Here is a 25,534-nt window from a genome sequence, read left to right on the forward strand (position 1 = left end):
CGAGGGTCTTCGAATGATCATCAATTTCTCTGTTTAATTGCGCTATTTTTTTTCTTAGCCTTCTGTTAAGTCTCTGCGTTTTCCATCTCTGTAATATAGCCTGTTTGGCCTCAATCAGATGCGCCAGCCTGCTGTCCATAGCTTCAATATTTTCCTCTGTCCTGATTTCTTTAGTGGCCTCCTTGACGTCCTCTCTGAGCTGGATGACCCATGTCTGAAGGGGCTCCTGCTCGGCATGTGGAGGCCCCACTGTCCCTCTGTTCGCCCTAATTTTTCTGAAGTGATCCCAATCAGTGAATTTGAAGATTCTTGTTTCCTGTCTCGGTATGCGTATGGTTATGTGTATGATGTAATGATCGCTTCCGAGATCCAAGTTTGAATTTTCCCAATTGGCTCCTCTTGAATTGTTCACAAAAGTAAGATCTGGCGTGGAGTCCCTGCTTGTGGAAGTGCCACAACGGGTGGGATACGCAGGATCAGTAATCAAGCATAATCCCAGATCCATGGCAAGACTCCATAGCTCCTCTCCCTTCTTTGTGTTCCAAGCGTATCCCCATGTATGATAGGGAGCATTAAAGTCCCCTCCAATAATGAGAGGGGAGTTTTTGGCAACCGAAAGCACCTTGTTGAAGAGTGCTCTAAACCTTTGTCTCATGTCGTTAGGACTGCTGTAAATATTCAAGCAGAAAATGCTTTGCGTCTTACCTCTGTTTCTTTTAAGTATAATCTCAACTAGAATAAATTCAAACCTGGAATGTCTAAGGTGAATCTCATGCTCAATGTACGGCAACTTTTTGTCAATGAGAGTCGCCAACCCCCTCCCCATTCTTTTGTCTCTACATATAACTTTGTACCCAGTGAGCATAATTTCGTCCGCTAAGGTTTCCTGCAGCATAATTACCTTTGGCCTGGCCTCAGATGACCTGATCACCTGTTGCAGTGCTGCTTTTTTGTGTTGGAACCCACGACAATTCCATTGCCACACGTTAAATCCATGATTACTGTCCATTGTTATTAGGTGAGGATGCCTTTCTATTACCTGCTATTTTCCTCTTTGTGATGGCCCCCGACAATCCAGGAATGGACTTTATACTATCCGCCTCCGATGGCAGATACTCATCGTCGTCATCCCCTCGTGCCTCCATTTTCCTAAGTCTTTTCTCTGCCGTTAGCCTCCATTTCCACAATTTGTCCACATTAAAGTTGGTCGTTTCAACTGTCTCTCTTAACGCTTTAATTGCCTCTTTTATTTCACTGAGGGCTCGGAACTCACCCTCGGAACTCACCGCTCTCTTTTTAGGGGCAGGGGAGCTGGATTCCCCTGGATCGTTGCTTTTGCTCACAGGTCTATCTATCTCTACACTAGCAGGGCTTGACTGCTCTTTTTTACGAAGCTCTACTACCTGCCTGGTCAATTCTTCATTAGCTTTTCTTAAAGAGGCTACTTCTTTAATTAATTGCTCTATTCTGGCATCATTGTCATCACCCACAGCCGCCGAGGCGCCCCCAGCAACCCTCGCCATACCTTTGACTTTGTCAGCCCAGGTGGTTCCTGGCGTCGTCTTCTCGCCAGGGATTGAGTCTCTTTGCACGAAGTGCACCTGCGCGTCCCTTGACTTGGAGTGCCTTCTCTCCCTGGATAGCGAACGATGCCTGGATCTGGTGCGACTCCTGGAGCGTGAGTGCTCCCTGTCCTCGGGGCGATGGTTGGGCGCCAGCTGATGCGCCTCCGACTGCGCTCTTGTTGACGACCGAGTCCTGTTGCGCTCTCTTCGACGGAGTCGTACGACGTAAGGGACTTGAAATCTTTTCTTACAAAATTTGTCGCCGGTTGGGTGATCGCCGTCACAAAATTTACACCTAGGTACACACACATGTTCATCTCCTGGGTTGCGAGTTCCACAACCTCTGCACTGAACAAAGTCAGGTGTTGGACACACATCAGAGCGGTGCCCGACCCTTCCGCAGGTGAAGCAGACGTCGAATTGCTTCCTGTAAAGGTAGCATCTCACTAGTGTGGATCCATACCTGACAAAATTGGGCACTTTGAGTCCATCGAAAAGTACTATGACCGATTCCGACGTCTTGATGCGCTTAGCAGCCACAGTCATGCACGATGTTTCTTGTTATCATAGCTTGGGAGTCTCTGGTGTCCACTCTTCGGATGACGCCTTTGCATGTGGCATGTGGTGCCGCTTCGTATGCATTTACCTCGTATTCCGCTGCCATGATCTTGAAAGACTTGATTCTGACGTACTTCGCAGCATGTTCGGCCTTAGGTGTGCTGACTACGATGATATTTTGAGTGAAGTTTGGGCAGACAACATCTTCACGGGCCTCGTCTTCCGTTAGGCCGGACGCCTCAATGACTGCAGAACAAATCGTGGTGGTGCTCACCTTGTTCAAATTGAGCCCTCCTCGAGGCCGTATAATGATCTTGCTGTGCTCCTCAGGCAGTTGAGGCATTCTCGAAGCTCTGATAACCCGATTCTTAATCATTCCACCGACGGCGGTTTTCTTGGCGCCATGATCTCGCTGACTGCGTGGCAATGTGCTCTCCTCATCCACAGCCTTTGTGCTAGCTCGTGATCTTCGGCCAGCCACGACTTGCCAGCCGAAGTCTTCCTGACCATTGTTTCTTTCATTTCCAGAAAAATCTTCATCTCCCATGCTTGTATCCGCCATGCCTGCGGGCAGGTGGGCTTACTAGGCCCAACAAGGGCCCTACTCCTCACTAAGCTTAGCTCCGCTAAGCTCAAGTCGGCGTCTAGGAGCAGAAAAGGTTCCGTAAAATTGTGAAAATAGGAGCCCCACCTCGAATCTTGGTGTCAGTCGATTCGCCGTCGCTTCGTGGATCCAGTGGTATGCTTCTTTTCGTTGTACTCTCAAAATTGGCGAGCGGAGCATGGAAAAAGAGACGGAGCCGATGCTTCCACGTCTGCACTGCTCGGCGCTTCTTCTTCTTCCCGTCTGCAGTGTCTTTCTCATTTCTAAAATATGGTACCACATGAATGTGCTATGTAGTTCGCGGACCGCTATTCCAAATTTGCATCGTGTATTTCCGTCTTTCTTTGGACGTCGACCTAGGAAAAAACGAGGAGAATAAACTTGTTTCTTTCAGTTACGAGTGGAGGCCTTGGACTGGTTCATTTGTTTTTGCGTCAAGGGGTATCACGCTTTATTTTATTTCGTGATCAAAATGACACATTCTTAGGAACGGTTATACAGGTCCGATTGCAAGGGCTACTCCCAAGAAGCATAGTGTCGTCTCGTAAAAACATGTGTGGTGCTGTCCCCCGATTTTTGCGCGAGGTTGTGCTTTCTTATAAGTTGTTAGAAGGACGTTTTTCCCCAGACTACTTGTACTGCGTTCTCAAAAAAAAAGCTTTATAAAGATCTCGTGGACATCAGGCTGCCGGTGCCATTGTACCATGCGCCTTACTTTGGAGGCCCAAGGCAGAATGTTTTAAAGCGAGTGAAGATGCCAGTTAGGCCAGGAGTGAGAACATTTTTTTCAAAGTTACGCTCTAGTACACTACCTGTCAAAACGTGGCTTGAAGAAAAGGGAATCTTTATCCTTTGGACAACGAACTGTCTGTTACGTAAGAAGCCAGAGACAATCTAACATGTTTTTCTGGACTTCAGGGACGCAATATTCCACTGGGACGTACTATAGGGCACTATGGAGAGTTACTACTAGGCCCTTATGGTATCAGGTTTTTACCGTTTGATCACGAAGATGTACCCTACGACTTCTGGATGCTTCTTGGCCTCCACAGCTCGTGGAAAACACGAATGCAAATAAGGCATGCAGAAAAAATACCCGCAGGGCATGTGAAAACTTTATTGAAAGCGCTGCTTACCTTCGGGAATGTATCCGGGCAATACATTACCCACCTCAGTGGGTGGCACTCCTTGATGATCTAATGAGTTTGAAAAAATATTAACTTAGCTCGCCTCAGCTCAGGCGCAGCTGAAGTGCTTTATTGTTTGCGACTTTTTTTGTCTTTCATGTGAACTTCGGCAATAAAGAAAAGAAATCTATTGTCTGCTCGTTAGTCTAGGGGTATGATTCTCGCATATAGTGCGAGAGGTACTGGTTTCGAATCCCGGACGAGCCCTCTTTTTTTTTTGCTCTCAGCCCGAGTGTTACCAATGCCTGGATATTTGTAGTCGTTGTCCTCTTGTTTTTCTGCAGACCGTCAAGGTATGACGAAGGTGTACGCGCTTTTTTTTCATGTTCTCCGCTCCAAAGGATTTATCGGCTCCTGGCTGAGGTGCTGTTCAGGCTTCAGCCAGTAGCAATTACTACCGTGTTGTGCTACCTGGTTTTCCTACCGGTAAGCTAGTTGTGGACTCCGTTTTCCTGCATGCTGACTTAAGTGGTCGACCGTACAGAGCCCAAGACTTCAGAGACGCCCTTAGGGAGGTTATTGACCTGGAGGAAAAAAAGTTCCATCGGTCAATTTCAGACGTCGCACGTGTGGATGGTGAAGTACAAATCAGAAATGACAAAATCAGAGCTAGTCACGTGCAGAGAATTATTCGTAAAAGGTAGACGCTGCATCGTTATTGACCCCGAGCCCACAGAAGTCAAAATGAAGCTTTTATGGCTTCCTGAGAGTTTGGAAGAGGATTACATTCGAAATACGCTCCAGGCTTATGGGAAAGTGAAGTCTATATCAGCAGAAAGCTGGAGAGTATCGGAAATGGAACAAATGCGTACCCTAAATCGTGACGTGGTGTTAACTCTTGCCGATGGAGTCGGCGTGGGGTACGTTCCACATCTGCTACATGTTTGTGGAGTGCAGAGCCCTGTATTGATTCCAGGCCGGCCCCCGCTTTGTCTCCGCTGTAACAAGGTTCGGCACATTTGTCGAAACTGCAGAACCCCACGTTGTGAAGCCTGCCGACGCTATGGTCACAGAGCTGAAGAATGTGTTGTGACATACGCCGAGAAGTTACGACACAGGACAAGGCCTCCGGATGAAAGCTTGCAGGATCACATAATGGATATTACTGAGGTTCTCGACGCGACTGGAGACGTTCCCTCTTCCGCGGATACCAGCTGTGCCAGTAAGGTCCCACTACATGTTAAAGACAATGGCATCGCAGAACTGCCCGTGGAAAAGGAAAGAAGCGAAGAGAAAGAAGCACCCGTTACCACGCAGCCAGTTGCTACCCAGCCACCGAATGAGGCAGCCGCTGATTACTCATCTGCTACACGGAAGCATCTCAACACATGCGCTATGCTGGCAGAGGACCAACGAAGTAGCGCGGATACGTCAATTCCGAAGCGCCGTGCGACTAACAGATCAGAATCAAGGACGGACAGAGAGACGGCCAGTACCACAAGAAAAGCACGTCTCCGCAAAACATCGACACACTCAGGAAAGTGCCGGCGATCACGGTCCAGGAGGTCTGGTGAGGGTTCGGAGGGAGCCTCACCTTTACCCTCTAGGACCGACCGCAGAGAGAATTAAGTCTAAATAGTGGGTATTCACTGTTAAGAATGGCCAGCTGCCGTGCAGGATTGCCAGCCACTTACGACAATGACGGCAACCTCCCGGCGCTGTTAAGAATGTCCAGCTGCAGTGCAAGATTGCCATCCGCTTACGACTATGACGACCAACATAACGGGAGCTTCGCCGCCAACTTCTAGCCACAGCGTGACTAAATCGACTTTGTGACGGAATGACTTCGGCGGGCCAACTATTGCTCCCAAACTCCCCAACGCGCTACCCGGAACGGCTCCGAGTTCTATGGGGCCCCACCGACGTCGGCTCCGGACATTGAAACGTGTGTGCCTTTGTGTGCGTAGGCCGTCCTGCGGGAGGCGGCTAGTTTTGCGATGACGAAACGAACGTTCACCGCCTTGTATCGCCGGCGGACCGAGTGTTTAAAAACTGCTGTTGTGCGGACGCTCGACACACTTCTCTTGAGCAGTCATGTTGGACTGACACTCTCTCTGAAGCAGTCATGTACTTTCTCAAACAGTCATGTTAGACTGATATAAATATTGCAAATAAACCCATATGCCTCGTTCTCGATGAGAAGCAGTCCTTCCCTTCATCAACGTCCTCAGCGTGGATAAGTTGGACGACGGCATGGGCCAGCTACCTTCTAATTCATGTCCGACTCCAATCTTGACAACGGATCACGAGCGACGGGATTGAGCCCCCAATCCTGACAACTGGCTGACAGCAGTGAGATGGACTTTGCGACGTGGTGCTGTGACTGCGGTGAGTGCTTGGTTCTTGCTTTGACTCTCTAGGCTTCATTTTGTGGTTGTTCTGTTTAGAACAGTAGGGATCGAAGCTAGATTGTTGAGTATTAGTTAGGTTGTGTTTTCCTAGCTAGATTTAGAGAGCAGGATCAAGGCAGTAAAGCAGCAATCATGGAGTTAAGGACACTGCTGAGAGACGAATTGTTGATTGTTGGTGAGGAACTTGGCCTAGATGTGCGCAAGGAAATGCTAAAATCGGAATTATTGGAGCTAATTTCCAATCAGGCCAGTGAGGAAGATATTGAAATGGGATTGGAACTTCTCAAAAAGAGAGAGAAACGGGAAAGAGAAAGAGAAGAACGGGACAGAGAAAAACGAGAGAGAGAGGAACGCGATAAAGATCGCGAGTTAAGCAAAAGCAACTTGAATTTGAAAGCAAACGTTTGGAGTGGTCTCAAGGAAGTGAAGGCGCTCTGGGACGATCAAGTGAGGCAGAATCGTACCGCATGGACAGGCTATTAAAGCCATTTGAGGTCGGGACCAACATAGGCTTGTTCCTAAGCAATTTTGAAAGGACTTGCGAAAAGATGAACTTCGGCCCGAGTACATGGCCACAGCGGTTGCTGTCTATGTTGCCATGTGAGGCGGCGGAAGTAATCGCCAGATTGAGTGCACAGGATGCATATGATTATACAAAAGCTAAGGCTAGTCTCCTGAAGAAATACCGCCTTTCAGCCGAAGCTTTTCGGCAAAGGTTTAGGAGCACAGGCAAGAAAGATAGCGAGGGATATCCGGAGTTTGCATATAGCTTAAAGGCCAACCTAGTCGAGTATGCTTACAAGCGCGGAAGCGTACGACAGCAGAGACAAGATCATTGAATGCATGTGTCTAGAGCAGTTTTACAAAACCATCCCCCAAGCTATGGAACTGTGGGTGCAAGACAGAGGGAATGTAAACACTGTGGAAAGGGCGGCCGAATTAGCCGAAGAGTACGCAACCCGTATAAAGTTGAACGCCGAGGACGGAAACTTGGACGGTCGAAATGGACCGCGGAAACAATTTCCCTTCAAAAGGGGTGCGCAGACTAGACGATCGGAGCCTGTAGACATGGCGGGCCCGCAAAAAAGAGCGAGGAGAAACTTAACGGAGAAACCGCACAAAAAGAACAGAAAAGAAAATTCGAATCTTTTAGACCAATTCGCTGTTACAAATGCCACAAACTGGGACATATAGCTGTAAACTGCTAGAAGCCTAGCGTAGTTTTCTCCTACGTGGAGGAAAAAGATGAGAATATGGAACTTTCAAGTCCATATCTTCACGACCTGCAAGTTAATGGAAAACCATGCCGAGTGCTAAGCGACAGTGCCGCCACGATGGACATTGTCCATCCATCTTACCTGACGGTAGATGACTTCACCGGAGAAGTAGCATGGATAAAACAGTTTGTAGAAGAACACAGCGTGTGTCTGCCCATGGCCAAAGTCAAAATCAGTGGACCATTCGGGAAGCTAGACACTGAGGCTGCAGTTTCCAAATTTCTGTCACTGCAGTATCCTTACATCTTTTCGAATCATTCGAATCAGTTACTGCGTGACAAAGGGCTCAAACTGGGAGAGGGCATAGTACAGGCATTGACCCGAGGCCAAGCTCGTAAGATCGCGGCGCTTTCGGCTGAAAATGCACAAGCTCCTCCAGCGGAAGCAGAAAAGGGGATAACTTCAATACCCGAATCCGAGCTAGGCCCGAGGGACAAAAGAACAGTTGAGGAGAGCCTGCCAGCTGACCAGCTCAATGAGAGCGTAGCACTAGAGTGTCAAAGTTCTAGCCTGCAGGAAGAGCAAGCTGACGCACTCACAGGCGAGACAGGGTCGTTATTATCACCGGCCTCAAAGAACTTTGACCAGCTCTTACGTGTGGATAAAGAGTCACTGGCAGCCGAGCAAAAGAATGATGAGAGCTTAGCTAAATTACATGACACAGCTAAAGAAGGCATTGCGAGGCGCAAAGTGACGATACATGAGAGAGCAGGATTGTTGTATCGGCACTACAGAGATCGAAAGGGTAGGATTTTAGATCAGTTAGTCGTACCTACTAAGTACAGGGAGGACCTTTTGAGTGTCTGTCATGGAAATGGGTGGTCCGGCCACCTAGGCATAAACAAATCAAAGTAAAGATTGCTTATGGAATACTACTGACCTGGCTGTTTCAAAGACGTAGAAAACCTTGTAAGATCATGCGACGCCTGCCAGCGTTCTGGTAAATCAGGAGAGACATGGAAAGCTCCACTGAAGGTAGTGCCCTTAATAACAGAACCTTTCAGACGACTCGTAATAGACACGGTAGGGCCTCTTCCAAAAACAAAATCGGGCTACAGGTACTTGTTTACCATGCTGTGTCCGGCTACCAAGTTTCCAGAAGCAATCCTTTTGAAAGAGCTCAGTTCCACCGAAGTAGTAGACGCGCTTTTGACAGTGTTTGCACGAGCTGGGTTTCCAGCCGAAATTCAGGCAGATCAAGGGTCAGTATTCACGAGCTCACTGACTTCCATATTCTTGCAGAAGTGCGGAGTAAAGTTAATACACAGTTCGGTCTATCACCCTCAGTCGAACAGTGTAGAGAGGTGGCATTCGGTGCTTAAGCGAGTTTTGCGTGCGCTCTGTTACGAGCACAAGGAGGACTGGGAAAACTGTCTGCTGGCAACTTTGTTCGCTTTGCAAACGCTTCCACATGAAGCGACAGGGTTCTCGCCAGCAGAGCTAGTGTATGGGAGAACACTCCGTTCTCCACTAAGAATGCTAAGAGAGATGTGGGAGGAAAGAGGGGTGAGTCCAACAGTGGTTGAATACGTGCTAAAATTGCTGGAACGGCTAAGTGCAACCCAAGAACTAGTCGGTAAGAACATGGGAGTAGCTCAAAAGAACGCCAAATTCTATTACGACAAGAATGCGAGGCTTCGTACGTTTAACCCCGGAGACCAGGTAATGATCCTCAAACCTTCAAGAAAGAACAAGCTTGAAGTTCACTGGGACGGGCCCGTTAAAGTGTTGCACAAACTTTCAGATACTAACTATGCTCTGAAAACGCCCGGTCGCAGGAAGGAGGTGAGGATATATCACTGCAATTTGTTGAAGCCATATATAAAGCGGAGCGGAGTCCTTAACTATACCATCAAAGAGCAGGATGGCACTAGTGCCAAGTTTAAGGAGTATAAGGCGACCTCCAACTCTGAAATTGGCCTAGAAGAAGTAGTAGAACACTCGGTAAGCTCGCACGCTCTAAGCCCCGAGCAGCTAGATGAGCTAAAGGAGGTGTAAGGGGAATATCTCGACAGATTCAGCGATCGGCCGGGTAGAACCGAACTAATAACACATGAAATTGAGCTGACATCAACCGAACCAGTAAGATCAAAGCCTTACAGGGTGTCGCCAAGACAGAGAGAGATTATGGAGGCAGAGATACAGCGCATGCTAGAGTTGGGAGTTATTGAGCCCGCTGAGAGTGACTACACGTCACCGCTAATACTGGTAGAAACCCCTAACAAGGACCCTCGTCCGTGTGTTGACTACAGGAAGTTAAATGCCATCACTAGGGATCAGCTGTACCCGATACCCAACATTGAGGAACGAATTGAAAGAGTTAGCGCTGCTAAATACATTTCAACTATAGATCTCGTGCGGGGGTACTGGCAAGTTCCCCTTTCAGAAAGTACCAGCCGCTATGCCGCATTCATCTCACCTGTAGGCACTTTTCGCCCTCTCGCACTCAGCTTCGGGCTGAAGAACGCGCCGTTTAGCTTCTCTAAGTTAATGGATATTGTCCTAAAAGACTTGTAGGAGTTCGCCTTGCCCTATCTTGATGATGTAGCAATTTTTTCAGACAGCTGGGAACAACACGTATCGCACCTCAAACAGGTGTTCTCACGGTTGAGGGAAGCCGGCTTAACGATGAAAGCGGAAGTGTAGGTTTGGTTGTTCGCAGGTTACTTATCTGGGCCATGTTGTCGTTCAGGGCATGAGACGGCCGGCTGAGCTGAAAATAGCTACGATTGGAGAATTTTCTCAGCCGCGCACGAAAACGGAACTTCGTTCAATTTTGGGACTTGTGGGGCACTATACGGTACATTCCGAATTACTCGCAATTGGCAAGTCCATTACCAGACGCCCTCCGAAAGGGAGCACCGAGTAACGTACACTGGGATGAGGACAAAGAGAACGCTTTCCAAAGTTTGAAAACGCTATTGGTTTCTCGTCCTGTGCTTCGCGTGCCAGACTACGCAAAGGAATCCATAGTCCAATGCGACGCAAGCGACAGAGGTATGGGCGTGGTACTTAGTCAGGTCGGCGACGATAACGAGGAGCATCCTATCCTGAATGCCAGCCGTAAACTAAATGTAAGGGAGGAAGCCTACAGCGCTTCAGAGAAGGAATGCGCTTGTTTAGTTTGGGCCGCCCAGAAGTTGTCGTGTTACTTGTACGGAGTGAAGTTCATCTTCGAGACCGATCACTGTCCTCTGACATGGCTCAATCAAATGTCACACAAAAATGGCCGCTTACTCCGATGGAGCCTCACTCTCCAAGAGTACTTCTCCGTTAGATATAAGAAGGGAAAGTTGCATAGCAATGCCGATGATTTGAGCAGGCTAATTTGAATTGTGCGTTTGAGGGTCCCGCCTAAATTTTAGGGTTATTAGCGTTAATTTTTTTATGACAAGAAGATCTCCTCTCATTTAGCAGGATTCCCTCCATGATTGCTGAATTTGTCAGCACGAAATTGGTTCAGAAATTGGCATAGCGAAATGCAGCATTTTTTTGTTGTTGTTGTTTCTGCACTTATGCCTTTTTTATTGGAGCCTAGCGGGTCTAAGGTGAGAGCCAATGTACGTCATGTCGGCGCAGAGCCGTGTTGTGGGGTTAATTTTGCAGTTGCCTGTCCTTGTTGGATGTTTTGGGGCGGTGACATCAATACACAAGTGGTCGCTGCGAGCCAAGGCATCAATCACCCCCTGACCACCAGCCATTCTCTTCCTGCCCAGTGGTTATCAACGCTAGACAGTCGAGATTTTTCGGGCCATGGAGGCGCTGTTAAGAATGGCCAGCTGCCGTGCAGGATTGCCAGCCACTTACGACAATGACGGCAACCTCCCGGCGCTGTTAAGAATGTCCAGCTGCAGTGCAAGATTGCCACCCGCTTACGACTATTACGGCCAACATACCGGGAGCTTCGCCGCCAACTTCTAGCCACAGCGTGACTAAATCGACTTTGTGACGGAATGAGTTCGGCGGGCCAACTATTGTTCCCAAACTCCCCAACGCACTACCCGGAACGGCTTCGAGTTCTACGGGGCCCCTCCGACGTCGGCTCCGGACATTGGAACGTGTGTGCCTTTGTGTGCGTAGGCAGTCATGCGGGAGGCGGCTAGTTTTGCGATGACGAAACGAACATTCGCCGCCTTGTATCGCCGGTGGACCGAGTGTTTAAAAACTGCTGTTGTGCGGATGCTTCCGCCGTCTTTGCCGCCCTGAGGACTGCACCGTGAAAAGGCACCCAGGAAAAAAGCGCAGTAATGAGGTTAGCGTCATGCTCCCGGGTTTTCACCGCCTCGCAATGATGTCAATGGATAGGTCAATTCGTGTGGCCACATTAAACGTACGTGGGCTGGCCTCAAGGAGGAAGCAAAGTCAGCTGTATCGACTAGTTAGCGAATATGACCTGGACATTCTAGCAGTGCAGGAGACGAAAGTCGAGGGCGACGACGAAGCCGGGGGCATGGTGCGTCAATTATTAGCACGATACTCTGCTATAGTCAGCCATGCTGTGGGAACTTCTTCCGGTTGCGCGTTGTTCGTCCGACATAGTCTTGTAGCAAAAATAGAATCCGTGATGTCATGCCCGTCAGGTCGGCTTATTGTCTGTGATTTTTTATTATCGTCATTGGAATGGCGTGTTATTTGTTTGTACGCGCCGACTTCCGCTGAGGAAAGACGCAGATTTTTCGATCAGCTAATACAGTATACCTCCTCATTATTGCCGGTGATTTTAACTGTGTTCTTTCAGCCCGTGATAAAACTAGCGCTCGACCGTATAAGGATGCAAGCACCACTGCCCTAAGCGATATAATAAGAGACAACGGTTTTGAAGACGTGGATGAATGTCTCAGTGGTGGGAGGACTACGCAGTACACCCACTTTCAGGCAGCCAGCCACGCCCGTCTTGACAGAGTGTATGTGAGCCTTGATTTGATACCCCTTTGTAAGGAGTACCATGTGAGCGCACTTTCATTCAGTGATCACTGTTTGGTTAGCTCTTTAGTAGTAAGCACGAAAGAAAATAAAACGGGCTTCGAGTGTCAATTATGGAAATTGAATTTGAAATTACTAAGCGACGAAACGTTTATATCGGACGTAATGAAGCAAGTTGAAGAAATGAATGCTGTTGGTAACACGACATGTGGAGCAAAATGGGAGAACTTCAAGCAGGCGGTTAAAATCAAGGCTTTAGAGCGCGCGAGTGCTATATGTAGACAAAATGGAGTAGAACAAAAACAGATGCGCAGGGGTCTAGAAAAAATTGATCAGTGAGGAATGTAGGATGTCCGGCATGTTCATGGACGATATTCGTGTACTGAAGCATAAAATAGAACAGTTTGATATCGAAAGATACCGCGGTGCTTTTTGCGGGCAAGGGCTCAAAGGCTCATAGTGGGAGAAGCACCATGAAAAAGAGCGTTAGGCTCAGAAAAGTGGCATGCACGCCGCAATCAGATAGCGGAAATCGAACATTGTGGGAAAGTCAGCGACGCAACAGAAGATATCGAGCGTGCTTTCTTCGAGCATTACAGTGGTTTATTCACCGACTGCGCAGTCAGCATTGATCGTTTTAAAAAGGACTTCTTGTCGTTGATGCCAGGGCTAGATGAAAGTACGAAAGAAATATTGGAGGAACCAATTTCGGAAGAGGAAGTAAAAAGTGCTATTGAAATTATGCATCCGGGGAAGTCCCCTGGCCCTGATGGTCTAACCTCGGTCTTTTATAAATGTTTCAAAGGGGCGATCTCACCAGCCGTAGCGTATGTATACAAAGAAGCATTCCAGCTCAAAGTATTACCCCTGTCCTTCTCATCTTCCCACACTGTTCTTATACCCAAGTGAGAAGATCCCGTCGCATTGCGAAGAGTAATTTCTTACCGCTCAATTTGTCACAGTAATGGAGACTACACGATAATGATGAAAATCTTAGCAAAGAAATGGCAGACAGTTATTGCGAAGCTTGTGGGACCGCATCAAACGTGTGGCATTAAAGGCCGAACTATCTTCTCAAATATGCACGTAGCACGAAGTGTCCTCGAATGTTGCGATGCAATGGGTGCACGAGTGGCAATGCTCCAAATTGATCTCGAGAAAGCGTTCGACCGGGTGCCTCATGACATTCTTTTGTGCATTCTAGATCATTTGAATTTGGGTAGAATAATTAGAGAGGGGGCTGCCATGGCATACCGGGACTGCTGGACGCGGCTCATTGTCAACAAAGAGGTCGGAGCGCGAGTCCAAGTTAAACGTTCGGTGCGTCAGGGTTGCCCTCTCTCGCCGCCATTGTTTTGCTTGTATATAGAGTCACTTTGTTTGAGTGTCATGGAGAATGACTGTGTCCGCGGGTTTAAACTGCGCGAGGTTGAAGTCCGCCTGTTGGCTTATGCAGACGATATTGCTGTCTTTTGAACTGATTCGGACAGTATAACACAGGCTGTCAAATGTGTTAAAAGCTTTTGTGCTGTGAGCGGCAGCGCGGTAAACTGGGGTAAGTGCCTGGGATTCTGGCACGGGGATTGGCGGGGGGCCCCAGACACTTTTGCCAACATGAGTTTCGTTACGACTCCGGTAAAATACTTGGGTGTTTCCCTTGAGGGCTACAAAGACAGTGAGTCGTACTGGAGGAGTGAAGTGGATAAGCTGCGGGACAGAGTAAACAAATGGAATGGCTGGAACGACAAAAAGCTGAGCTAGTTGGTAAGGAATGAGCGCCAGTTTTATTGCGCAGGTCCGGCGCCTATTAAATGCAGGTTATCCTAGTGTAGCGGTGGCCACTGTGGCTGAGCGCCTAAAGAAGTCGGTTTCGAGGAGGACGGACGTGATTACAGAAAACAGTAATGGCAAAAAAAGAGTAGTGGCTATTCCGTACATTCATTCAGTGTCGCACAGGCTTAAAAAAAATTGCCAGTAGATATGATGTTAATGTTGCTTTCTCTGCCCCCAATAAGCTAGGTAAGATATGCGCTGCCGTACAGAGTAAAAAGGAGCAGGTAAAAAGCAAAAAAAAAATATTTTTGTCCAGTGAAGCACAATAAGAACAACAGTTTTACTGACTGTCGTATAGGTGTGGTTTATAAAATTCCCTTAGCTGTGGCCAATTATACGTAGGGCAAGCGCGACGGCGTATCAATCAGAGGCTAATGGGACATAAAAGGTCGTTAACCGGTGGATCGCCTTCTAATTTTTCCCTACATTGCCAAGATTGTAACTGCACGCCAGAGTTAGATGAATGCGCAATATTGTACAGGCATAAGAATGAAGTTACGTGTCTTATGGTAGAGGCATGGCATATCTGTAACAGTGGAAGCGTATGCGTGAGTCAGCCTTCGATTACTTTGCCAAAGGAAGAGATTAAGTGCCTTAACAGTTGTCTCTCGCGTAGACCGGCACATGTACCCGATTGACACGTGGTGATAGCATTCCTGAGCTTGCACAGATGAGTTTTGTGTCTTCTTTCTTTTTTCGCCTCAGTGCTGCCTTCAGTTGATAGTCGGCGTTCGTGTTGTCCACTTCTCTACTCTATTGTCCTGTCTGCACGCCTCACCTCTTTTTTGCATTAGGAATGGCTGGAATTGGTCCATGTTTTCCAGAGCCGCAATTTTCAGCATATATTTAGTGAGTAAACTTTGGTATATCCTCCATGTCTTGCATTGCTCAAGGGTAAACATCCAAAAAATTCACCGGGTAGTCGCAGTGTTCGTGTGGGCCTCGTCTTGGGAGAGATCAAGTCTCACCCATTTGTTTCTTCGAGTTCGAAATGGAGGACTTGGATTCTCACATTTGTTTTTGTGAAACGTAGTCAATCGCTTTTTTTTTTCTTCAGGGACGTAAAAAACTCGTTCTTATACACTGTCTGCCAACTTCGCCTGGGCAAACACTTGCCCGATATGGTTGTCTCAGCGGGCAGTTTGCAGGGGTGTTTATGGTTTTCTACGGGAAGTTGTGGTTTCATGCAGGTTTTTGTCAGCGCCTTTTTCACTTGAATATTTGAGTGAAGTGAACCGGAAAAAGCTGTACAAGGACCTGTGTGACATGGTTCTTCCCGTACCTTTATATCGGTCTCTCTACAGAGCTGGCCATGGACACAATGTTCTAAAGCGCGTTAAAGCAATGCTAGTACCCACAGGTGCTAAGACGTTCTTTTTTAAATTGCACACCGGTTTGCTGACTGTCAAACCGTGGCTGGCAGAAAGAGGTTTCTTTGTTCCCTGGGGCACTCATTGTACAATTTGAAGGCAGGAGGAGACAATTGAACATATTTTTCTGCATTCTTGGGATGCTGTTTTCCTCTGGGATGTGCTCCAGCGCACAATCAAAAAAGATTTCCCCCCTAGATGCGTATGGGATTCCCTACTTGCCAATAGAAAGTGATGATGGTACCCCATTCGATATGATCATGCTTATGGCCCTGTATATAGCACTTGGAAATGCAGAATGGCAGTAAGGAACACCGATCTCGATGCAAGAGCGGCTCGCCAGTATGTTAAAGAAAGCATACGGAACTTTGTGGACGATCAAAAATTGCTGGAGTGCATCCCAGAGTGGTTGCCGCGTGTGGAATTATTGTTGGCGATAAGATAATTTAAGCACATGCACAGCCGCAGAAGTTCTGCGATCGTTTTTAATATATTGCGAGTATGCCTTGTGATTATTTGTGTGTGTATTTTTTTATCCGGGCCAAAGACCGGCAATAAAGAAAAAAAAAGCTCGTTGGTGTAAGGGTATGATTCTCGCTTAGGGTGAGAGATCCCGGGTTCAGATCCCGGACGAGCCCTCTATTATTTTTTTTTTCACTCTCAGCCCGAGCGTCAACAATGCCTGGATATTCGTAGTCGTTGTCCTCTTCTTTTTTCTGCAACCCGCCAAGGTATAACAAAGGTGTACATGCGCCGTGAACGTGAGCTGCTGTCGGCTCGTTGGTCTAGGGGTATGATTCTCGCTTAGGGTGCGAGAGGTCCCGGGTTCAAATCCCGGACGAGCCCTCTATTTTTTTTTCTCTCTCAGCCCGAGCGTCAACAATGCCTGGATATTCGTAGTCGTTGTCCTCTTCTTTTTCTGCAGCCCGTCAAGGTATAACGAAGGTGTACACGCGCCGTGAACGTGAGCTGCTGTCGGCTCGTTGGTCTAGGGGTATGATTCTCGCTTAGGGTGCGAGAGGTCCCGGGTTCAAATCCCGGACGAGCCCTCTGTTTTTTTTTCTCTCTCAGCCCGAGCGTCAACAATGCCTGGATATTCGTAGTCGTTGTGCTCTTCTTTTTCTGCAGCCCGTCAAGGTATAACGAAGGTGTACACGCGCCGTGAACGTGAGCTGCTGTCGGCTCATTGGTCTAGGGAAAAAAAAATTTCATCCCAGCACTCAATGAAGGCGTGCTCAATGGTCTCCGGCTTCTTACCTAGCGCACAGTTTGTCGTCCATGGTACAAATATTCCTTTGTCGGCTATCCACGTTTTGACAGGAAGGGTAGATGTATGCAATTTAAAGAAGAACGACTTTACGCTTGCTCTCACTGGCATCCTTTTAACTCTTTTTAAAACATCTTGTCCTGGGCCTTCATAGTATTTCATTCGGTACAATGGCACTGGCATCATAACTTCAACTAAATCCTTGTAAAGTTTCTTTCTTGTTACTGTGCTCAGGTACTGAAGGGAAAACCAAGCTTTTAGTATTCGAAGGGAGTCGACTACCTCTCGCAAGTAGGCTTTAAGCCGATAGTTTACAGGCTGTGTACTAGACACAATAAATTCAGGCAAAACGCTTTTCAAACGGATCTGGATTATCGTACGCAAGAATGAATCACTTTGATCTCGTAAGAAGACAAAACGAGAAACAATCTGTCATAAGAACAAATGCGACAATCCAAGACCACCATCTCGAACAGGACGAAACAAGTTGGTACGGCTGACCCTTTCCCAAGTGGAGCCCCAGATAAAAACAGCAAGTACTCTGTATATTTTCTGTACATTCACACGGGTCATCGACAAAAATTGGAGGACATACCACACTTTGGCAATTAAAAACAAATTACAAACAGTTGCCTTTGCAAACATTGACAAAATCACGACCTTTCCATCATCCGGTTTTCTCTTTTACGCGCGACGTCTCATCCTCCCAGTACTGCGCGGCACTCTCGTAGTGCTCAAGCGGCACCCCCAAATATTTCGAAGGAGACACGGTCCATTGTAAATTTGCAAAGACAGACGGTGTGTTGTCCCAGCTTCCGTGCCAAAATCCGATGCTCTTGACCCAATTGATCTCGCATCCGATTTGCCTGCAATATCTTTTAGCATCGCTTATCGCCTCTAGTACACTTTGGCGATCTGTACAAAAGATTGCGACGTCATCAGCATATGCAAGCACTTTAACATGGGACGATTCAAGCTTATAACCATTGATTTTTTCGTTACTTATTAGAGATAAACAGAAAGGCTCTAAATTAATTGCAAAGAGCAGCGGTGACAATGGACAACCTTGCCTCACTGATGATCTGAGTTTAATGTTCTCAGTTAGTGTCTTATTCAGCACGATGTTTACTATGCAGTCATTGTATATCATTTTAGACCATCGAGATTGGGACGTCTTGCAAAGAACTCTTAAAAAGTAACTGCCGATAACAGCACAGGGTATACGTTTCCTGCCGGTAGACAGCCATCAGGGCTTTCCGGACGACATGATAATGCTCCTGGGCCTCCATAGTCTTTGGAAGACACGGATGGCGGTAACGCACGCCGATGTGAATGCGCGCTCAGCACGAGAAAATTTTGTTGAAAGCATCACTTTCATACGTGAGATATATCGTGTACAGCCAGATCCGCCTGACTGGTTGGGTATTCTTGATGAATTAGTGAATTTCAAGAAATTTTAGCTTGTCACGTTGGTCCAAGTAGGCCAACGTGTTTTTATGTATGTATGTCATTTTGTGAATACAGAAAAAAAAAAGCTCTAGGGGTATGATTCTCGCTTAGGGTGCGAGAGGTCCCGGGTTCAAATCCCGGACGAGCCCTCTATTTTTTTTTCGCTCTCAGCCCGAGCGTCAACAATGCCTGGATATTCGTAGTCGTTGTCCTCTTCTTTTTCGGCAGCCCGTCAAGGTATGACGAAGGTGTACACGCGCCGTGAACGTGAGCTGCTGTCGGCTCGTTGGTCTAGGGGTATGATTCTCGCTTAGGGTGCGAGAGGTCCCGGGTTCAAATCCCGGACGAGGCCTCTTTTTTTTACACTCTCAGCCCGAGCGTCAACAATGCCTGGATATTCGTAGTCGTTGTCCTCTTCTTTTTTCTGCAGCCCGTCAAGGTATGACGAAGGTGAGCTGCCGTCGGCTCATTGGTCTAGGGGATTCTACTTTCGGCTACCGTACGGTGCGGACGCAGAATGTCTTGCTCCTCAGGGGTGGTTTCAGCGGCCCAGCTGGGTCGCGGCATCAGGTTGAACGATACGACATCGCAGGAATACCAGATCATTTTGCCGCAGTTGCCTTCAGGTACGGCCGTTACGACTACTGTTTTTTTTTACGATGATGTAAAGACAAGGCCATACCGTGTCGAACATTTCCGAGATGCTTTAGACCGTCTGCAGCTCATGCCGGAAGTTGTGGCCCTAGAAGCGTATCAAATGAATCACGTCTGGGCGATAACATTTAAAGACGGAAAAGCCAAGCAGAAAATTTTGACAGCCCCAGCCTTCAGTGTTAAGGAGCAGCGGTGTGTTGTCATAGGCCCCTGCAACCAAGACATCAGGATGAAGCTGTATTGGCTTCTGCACACCACGCCGGACGAGGACGTGAGAACTGCCCTGTCGCCTTACGGCACTATTAGCGATATATCGAGGGAGAAGTGGCGTGTGGCAGGCTGTAATGACAAGGGTTCCCCCACGCGTCTAGTATCCCTGCGCCTGAAGGCTGGCTACACCGTGGAAGACCTGCCACACCAGCTCCGCGTCGGCGAAGACCATGCACTTGTGCATGTACCAGGGAGACCGCCGCTCTGCCTCCGGTGCCACGGCACGGGTCACATACGGCGCGAGTGCCGAGTTCCACGATGCGGGCTCTGCCGTCGCTATGGTCATGACGATACCCAGTGTGTGCGTAGCTACGCAAACGTGATAAGATCCGGTAGAAATGACACTGTGAACGAACACCTCATGGACCAGGTCGATGCGGAGGAAACAACTAGCGGAGGTGGGGTTGGATCAAGCTCTGGCGGCAAGCCATTAACGCAACCCTCCTTTGAAAACGCTGAAGGAAAGGACGACAACCAGGACAGCAAAGCCAATGAGCTACAAGAAACAGCAGAAGAGGATAAAGTCTCGGACAACACAAGCGTTCCTGCGACCGTCATGGAAACCCATGAGTTCGAACTTAACAAGGAAGACGCCGACAAAGACGGAGGCAAAAGCGGCAATTCAGCTGTCTCAAAGACGCCGCGTGAACGGAATGAAGACGTCGGCAAGCGAGGCGAAGACTGCACTGGCGAGCCAGTCCTGAAGACACCAGTCATCAGAAGAAGTTCGTTTAAAGTAAAACCCAACGTGCCGCCAGACAAAAGGACCACACCGACAGTGACCCCGCGTTAGCGGGGTTGCTGACCGGAATAGCACTTGACAGTTGAACTAGGTCGGACGAGCAGCGCTGTGTGTCAGCAATGTGTGCCGCCAAGGAACACGCTTCGGCCTCGTTTCCCACAGCGAGGCCACTTCTTACAGAGCGGCGTGAGACTGTGAGTCTGAGTCCCAGAATCATGAATCTATCGCACTGCGGTCGGGTTGACCCCTCACATTCAATGTCCATTAAATTACTGTCAGCGCTTCGGATAGGTACTCTGAATGTAAGAGGGTTAACGGCAAGAAAGCGACAAGTACAGTTAAAGCGACTGTTAATTGAAAATGATATCGACATCTTAGCGTTACAAGAATAAAAAATTGAGAGCCAGGAGCAGGCTGACCACATGGTTGATAATTATAAAGCAAATTTTAATGTCTGTGTATGCCATGCCATTGGAAAGTCGGGAGGATGTGTAATCTTTTTAAAACGGTCTATTGGTATTATTGAAGAAAGTGTCACAACTTCTCAAGATGGCAGATTAGCACTTTGTGATTTTTCTTTTCATGGAAAGAAATGGCGAATTATTTGTGTATACGCACCTAATACATGTTCTGACAGAAAATGTTTTTTTGATTACGTAGCAAATTTTTTAAAGTGTGACAGAATATTCGCGTTACTTGGTGACTTCAATTGCGTTTGCATGCCTGAAGACACGGTTAGTAATAATCCAGTTCGTGACAAGAGTGCGCTGCAGCTTCGAGCTTTAACAGAGGACTGTGACCTTGTGGACGTTGGTGATGTTCTTCGCGGAAACCATGCGCAGTTCACACACTTTCAGCTTCAGAGCCACGCAAGGTTAGATCGCGTGTACATTTCGCAATGTATCTTGGCTTTTTGTAGCAACTACATAGTGAAACACGTTAGCTTTAGTGACCATAGTTTTGTAATGTTCCAAGTAGGTAATAAAAGAAAAACAAGTGCGTTTAATTGGGACCTTTGGAAGTTAAATGAAAACCTTTTGAAAGACGAAGCGTTTGTTAAACTGGTGAGCCAAAAGTGCAAAGAAGCTCTGTTTAATGATACCACAAGCTTTACCGCGGTTTGGGAGAATTTTAAAACCGAAGTAAAAATGTGCGCAATTGAGAGGTCAAGCATCCTACGATATAAAAAAAAAGAAAACGAACTACAAGCCACACTGGACTATCTTTTAAATGCCGATAGCACGATACCCGGATTGTTCAGAAAAGAAATTAAAGAAGTGAAAAGACAGATGGAATCCATCGCTGAGGAAAGATATAAAGGCGCCATGGTAAGGGCACGTGCGGAACGGTTTTTGGTGGGAGAAACACCCATCAAACGCGCGCTAGCTGAAGAGGTATGCTACCAAAAAGGAGATAAAAGAAATGCGCTATCGTGGCAAGGTTTCGTCAGACCAGAAGATTATCGAACTGGCTTTCCTTGAACGGTATCGGAGCTTGTTGGGGAGCGAAACAGAAGTGCAAGATCCTTTTGTAAAAGATTTTCTGTCACTTATGCCCAAACTGGATGAGGACGTTAAAATTGGTCTTGAAAGGCCAATAGCAATAGAAGAAATTCAGAAAGCGATTGATGACCTCAGTAACGGCAAGACACCTGGACCAGATGGCATCGGGACTGCCTTTTATAAGTTTTTCAAAACAGAAATTTCAGAAATGCTTCACCGTACCATAACGGAGGCATATGACGTCAAACAAATGCCCATGTCTTTTAGGAAAGGCATATTATACTTATACCGAAAACTGAAGACCCTGAAAGATGGCAGTCGGTAGAAAATTATAGGTCAATAAGTCTAACAAATGTTGATTACAAGGTGTATATGAAGGTTATTGGAAAAAGACTTCAAACGGTAATTACCGATATTGTTGGTGCACACCAAACATCTGGAATAAGAGGAAGAAGTATCTTTAGCAATATTCATACGGCAAGAACAATTTTAGAGTGCTGTGATGCGTCATGTGGCCGTTTAGCCATGATTCAGTTAGATTTGGAAAAAGCATTTGACAGGGTGTGTCATAACATACTTTTTGCATTGCTGGATTACGTAGATGTAGGAGCGGTAATAAGAGATGGTGTGAAAATGCATACAATCATTGCCAGGCTAAAATCGTAATTACAGGAAACTCAGCGAAGATATAGCCGTGTGTTCTAGCGTCCGTCAAGGATGTCCCGCATCAGCCTTGTTGTTTGCTATTTACTTAGAGCCCTTTTGTTTAAGAGTGTTGAGCAATGAAAAAATAACGGGTTATCAGTTTTTATCGCATGAAATAAAAGTTTTCGCCTATGCAGACGACATCGCGAGTTTTTGTGAAAATAAAGAGAGCATACAAGAGGCAGTCAGTGACGCAAGAGCTTTCTGTAGACTCACTGGAAGTGCCATTAGTTGGAAAAAGTGTCTCGGGTTTTGGCATGGGGAGTGGGATTCTAGGCCAGAACAGCTTGAAGGTATCAACTTTACCACTTCTCCGTCCAGGTATCTTGGCGTACCTTTAGGATGTTATCAGGAAAACACCGAACAGTGGACTGATCAAGTGGAACACGTTAAGGCACAGACAACAAAGTGGGGCGGATGCGAGCTATCGATATTTGTGCGCGCAACAGTTTGCAATGTGTTTCTCGTGGCGAAAATTTGTTATACGCTACAGGTGCTTTGCATGTCGCGAACGTGTGTGCAAAAGATCCATAGAATTTTTGCTATCTTTCTCTGGAGATCGACTTCGGAGAGGACCGGCAGAATAAATCTCTTTCATTCTGTCAAGAAAGGCGGGCTTGGCCTTTCGCACTTGTTTCTTTAGCAACTTGTTTCGCGATATTTTTTCTTTCGTGATCAAAGTGATGGCTTTCTACGTACGGTCATGCAAGTGCGCCTGCGTGATGCACTGCCACAGTGCATTGTATCCTCTTTTTGTGCACCGCATGTAGCGGCAAAAGGATTTTTGAAAGAAGTTGTTTATGCTGCTCGTTTTCTTGAAGTGCATTTTTCTAGGGATTATTTGTCATCAGTAAGCAAAAAACAACTGTATAAGGATTTAGTTGATGTGCTATGCCCTGTACCTTTATATCGTGCAAAGTATGCATTAGGACCCGAACGGGATGTACTGAAACGTGTTAAAAAAATGCCTATTAGAGCGTCAACTAAAACATTTTTCTTCTTACTGCACAGTGGCACGCTCCCTGTTAAACCATGGTTAAAAGAAAAAGGTATCTATCTGCCTTGGGGTGTAAATTGTATGATATGTAACAAGCCAGAAACAATTGAACATATTTTCTTAGATTGCTCTGATTCAATTTTCTTGTGGGACGTCCTACAGAGGACGCTTAAAAAGGATTTTCCGCTAACGCCATTCGGAATTCGGTTCTTGCCATTTGCGCAAACAGGGGACGTGCCATATGTTGTTATGATGTTGGTTACAATGCGCAGTGTCTGGAAAACAAGAATGGATTTCAGACACGAGCATGTGGATCCCAAGCCAGCCAAGATATATTTTGCTGAAAATATTTCATATGTGAGAGATGTGTTAAAGGCACTTAACGAGCCACCTGAATGCTTGCCCATAATCGAAAAGTTATTGGAGCTTAAACCTTACTAACCAAGCTACACGGGACGAGCTGAAAGTCCCGTTTTTAGTATGTATCGACATGTGTCCATTTATGTTGAATTCAGAGTTTCGAATTCTTTTGTGACGTGTAATTGACGAAATCCGGAAATAAAGAAAAAAAATAAAAAAGGCTCGTTGGTCTAGGGGTATAATTCTCGCTTAGGGTACGGGAGGTCCCAGGTTCAAATCCCGAAAGAGCCCTCTATTTCTTTTTCGTCTCAGCCCGAGCGTCACCAATGCCGGGATATTCGTAGTCGTTGTCCTCTTCTTTTTCTGCAGCCCGTCGAGGTATGACGAAGGTGTACACGCGCCGTGAACGTGAGCTGCTGTACGAAGGTTCTTGCACGGAGACTCCAAAATGTGATGCAGCAATTAGTGGGGTCGCACCAGACATGTGGCATAAGAGGGCGATCCATTGTCACCAATATACATGTAGCAAGAACAATATTGGAAAGTTGTGACGCCTTCTCAGAAAAGGTAGCACTGTTGCAACTTGATCTTGAAAAAGCGTTTGACAGAGTGTCACATGAAATCCTTTTTCTTGTTTTAAAACATGCCAAGATAGGTTCTGTTCTTTTGCAAGGTGCTAAAATGTGCTACGCTGGCGTATCTAAGAAACTAATAGTTAACAAACAGCCTATGGTTATGATAGAAGTTAAGTCAGCACTCCGCCAAGGATGCGTATTATCGTCTCTACTTTTTGCATTGTACGTTGAACCATTTTGCTTATAGGTTATTAGCAGTAATAACATAAGGGGATTTGCAATGGACTCCAGAGAAGTTAAAATCTTGGCGTACGCAGACGATATCACCATTTTCTGTCGAGACAAGCAAAGCATCTCTAATGCAGTAGAAGTGGCGAACAGATTCTGCAAGGTCACCGGAAGTGCGATAAACTGGAGTAAGTCATTGGGCATCTGGCATGGTAATTGGAATGATAAAATAGAAAGTTTTGAAAAGATGCAGTGGACCACGACCCCTGCGCGGTACCTTGGGGTACCTCTGCAATATTATCATGATACAAAAGACTATTGGCAAGAAGAACTAGAGCAAGTTAAAGTTAAAACAACAAAGTTCGGAGGTAGAAATTTATCGATTTTCGCGCGATCAACCGTATGCAATGTTTTCCTTTTTGCAAAAATCTGGTATGTACTGCAAGCACTGTGCATGTCAAGAATGACCATCCAAAAGATACACAGAACATGCGCTGTTTTTATATGGGGATCGACATGGGAGAGAACGAGCCGCACTAATTTATTTCGGTCGGTAAAGTCAGGAGGCCTTGGTATGGCGCATTTGTTTTTGAGGCAAGTTATCTCAAGATTTCTTTTTTTGCGAGGTCAGAAGGATCCCTTTTTTTGAACAGTGTGCCAACTACGTTTACGAAATGCGTTACCTCAATTTATCGTAACCTCAAGAACGGCAAATGGCGCAAGCCTCCGCGAATTTTTACGGGAGGTAGCTTGGTCTGTAGAATTCTTGCATGCTCGCTTTTCATTTGATTATCTTGCTATTGTTGGAAGAAAAAAAATGTATAAGGACCTAGTTGACGTTTGTATGCCTGTTCGTTTGTACCGATCTATGTATTCACCGAGCACAGGAGCAGATGTATTGAAGCGAGTAAAACGGATGCCAGTGCGATCTGGCGTTAAAACTTTTTTCTTCCAAATGCATACTGGAACTCTTCCCGTCAAACCTTGGCTACAAGAAAAAGGCCTCTTTGTCGCATGGTCGATCTACTGCAGCAGGTGTAGAAAACCCGAGACGATCGAACACATATTCTTGGACTGCTCGGACGCACTTTTCTTGTGGGACATTCTGCAACGTACA

General features: G+C 46.8%; 3 non-coding genes across 3 annotated transcripts; all 3 read left to right on the forward strand.

Moving 5' to 3' along the window:
- Positions 1-16,442: 16,442 nt before the first annotated feature.
- On the forward strand, positions 16,443-16,514 carry TRNAP-AGG (transfer RNA proline (anticodon AGG)). The gene has a single exon. It is a non-coding gene; the product is annotated as a tRNA-Pro (tRNA).
- A 131-nt stretch (positions 16,515-16,645) lies between these two features.
- TRNAP-AGG (transfer RNA proline (anticodon AGG)) lies at positions 16,646-16,717 on the forward strand. Its single transcript has one exon. It is a non-coding gene; the product is annotated as a tRNA-Pro (tRNA).
- A 1,947-nt stretch (positions 16,718-18,664) lies between these two features.
- Positions 18,665-18,737, forward strand: TRNAP-AGG (transfer RNA proline (anticodon AGG)). Its single transcript has one exon. It is a non-coding gene; the product is annotated as a tRNA-Pro (tRNA).
- Positions 18,738-25,534: the final 6,797 nt, after the last annotated feature.

This window comes from Dermacentor albipictus, chromosome 1 (assembly GCF_038994185.2).
Source record: "Dermacentor albipictus isolate Rhodes 1998 colony chromosome 1, USDA_Dalb.pri_finalv2, whole genome shotgun sequence".
Lineage (NCBI taxonomy): Eukaryota > Metazoa > Arthropoda > Arachnida > Ixodida > Ixodidae > Dermacentor > Dermacentor albipictus.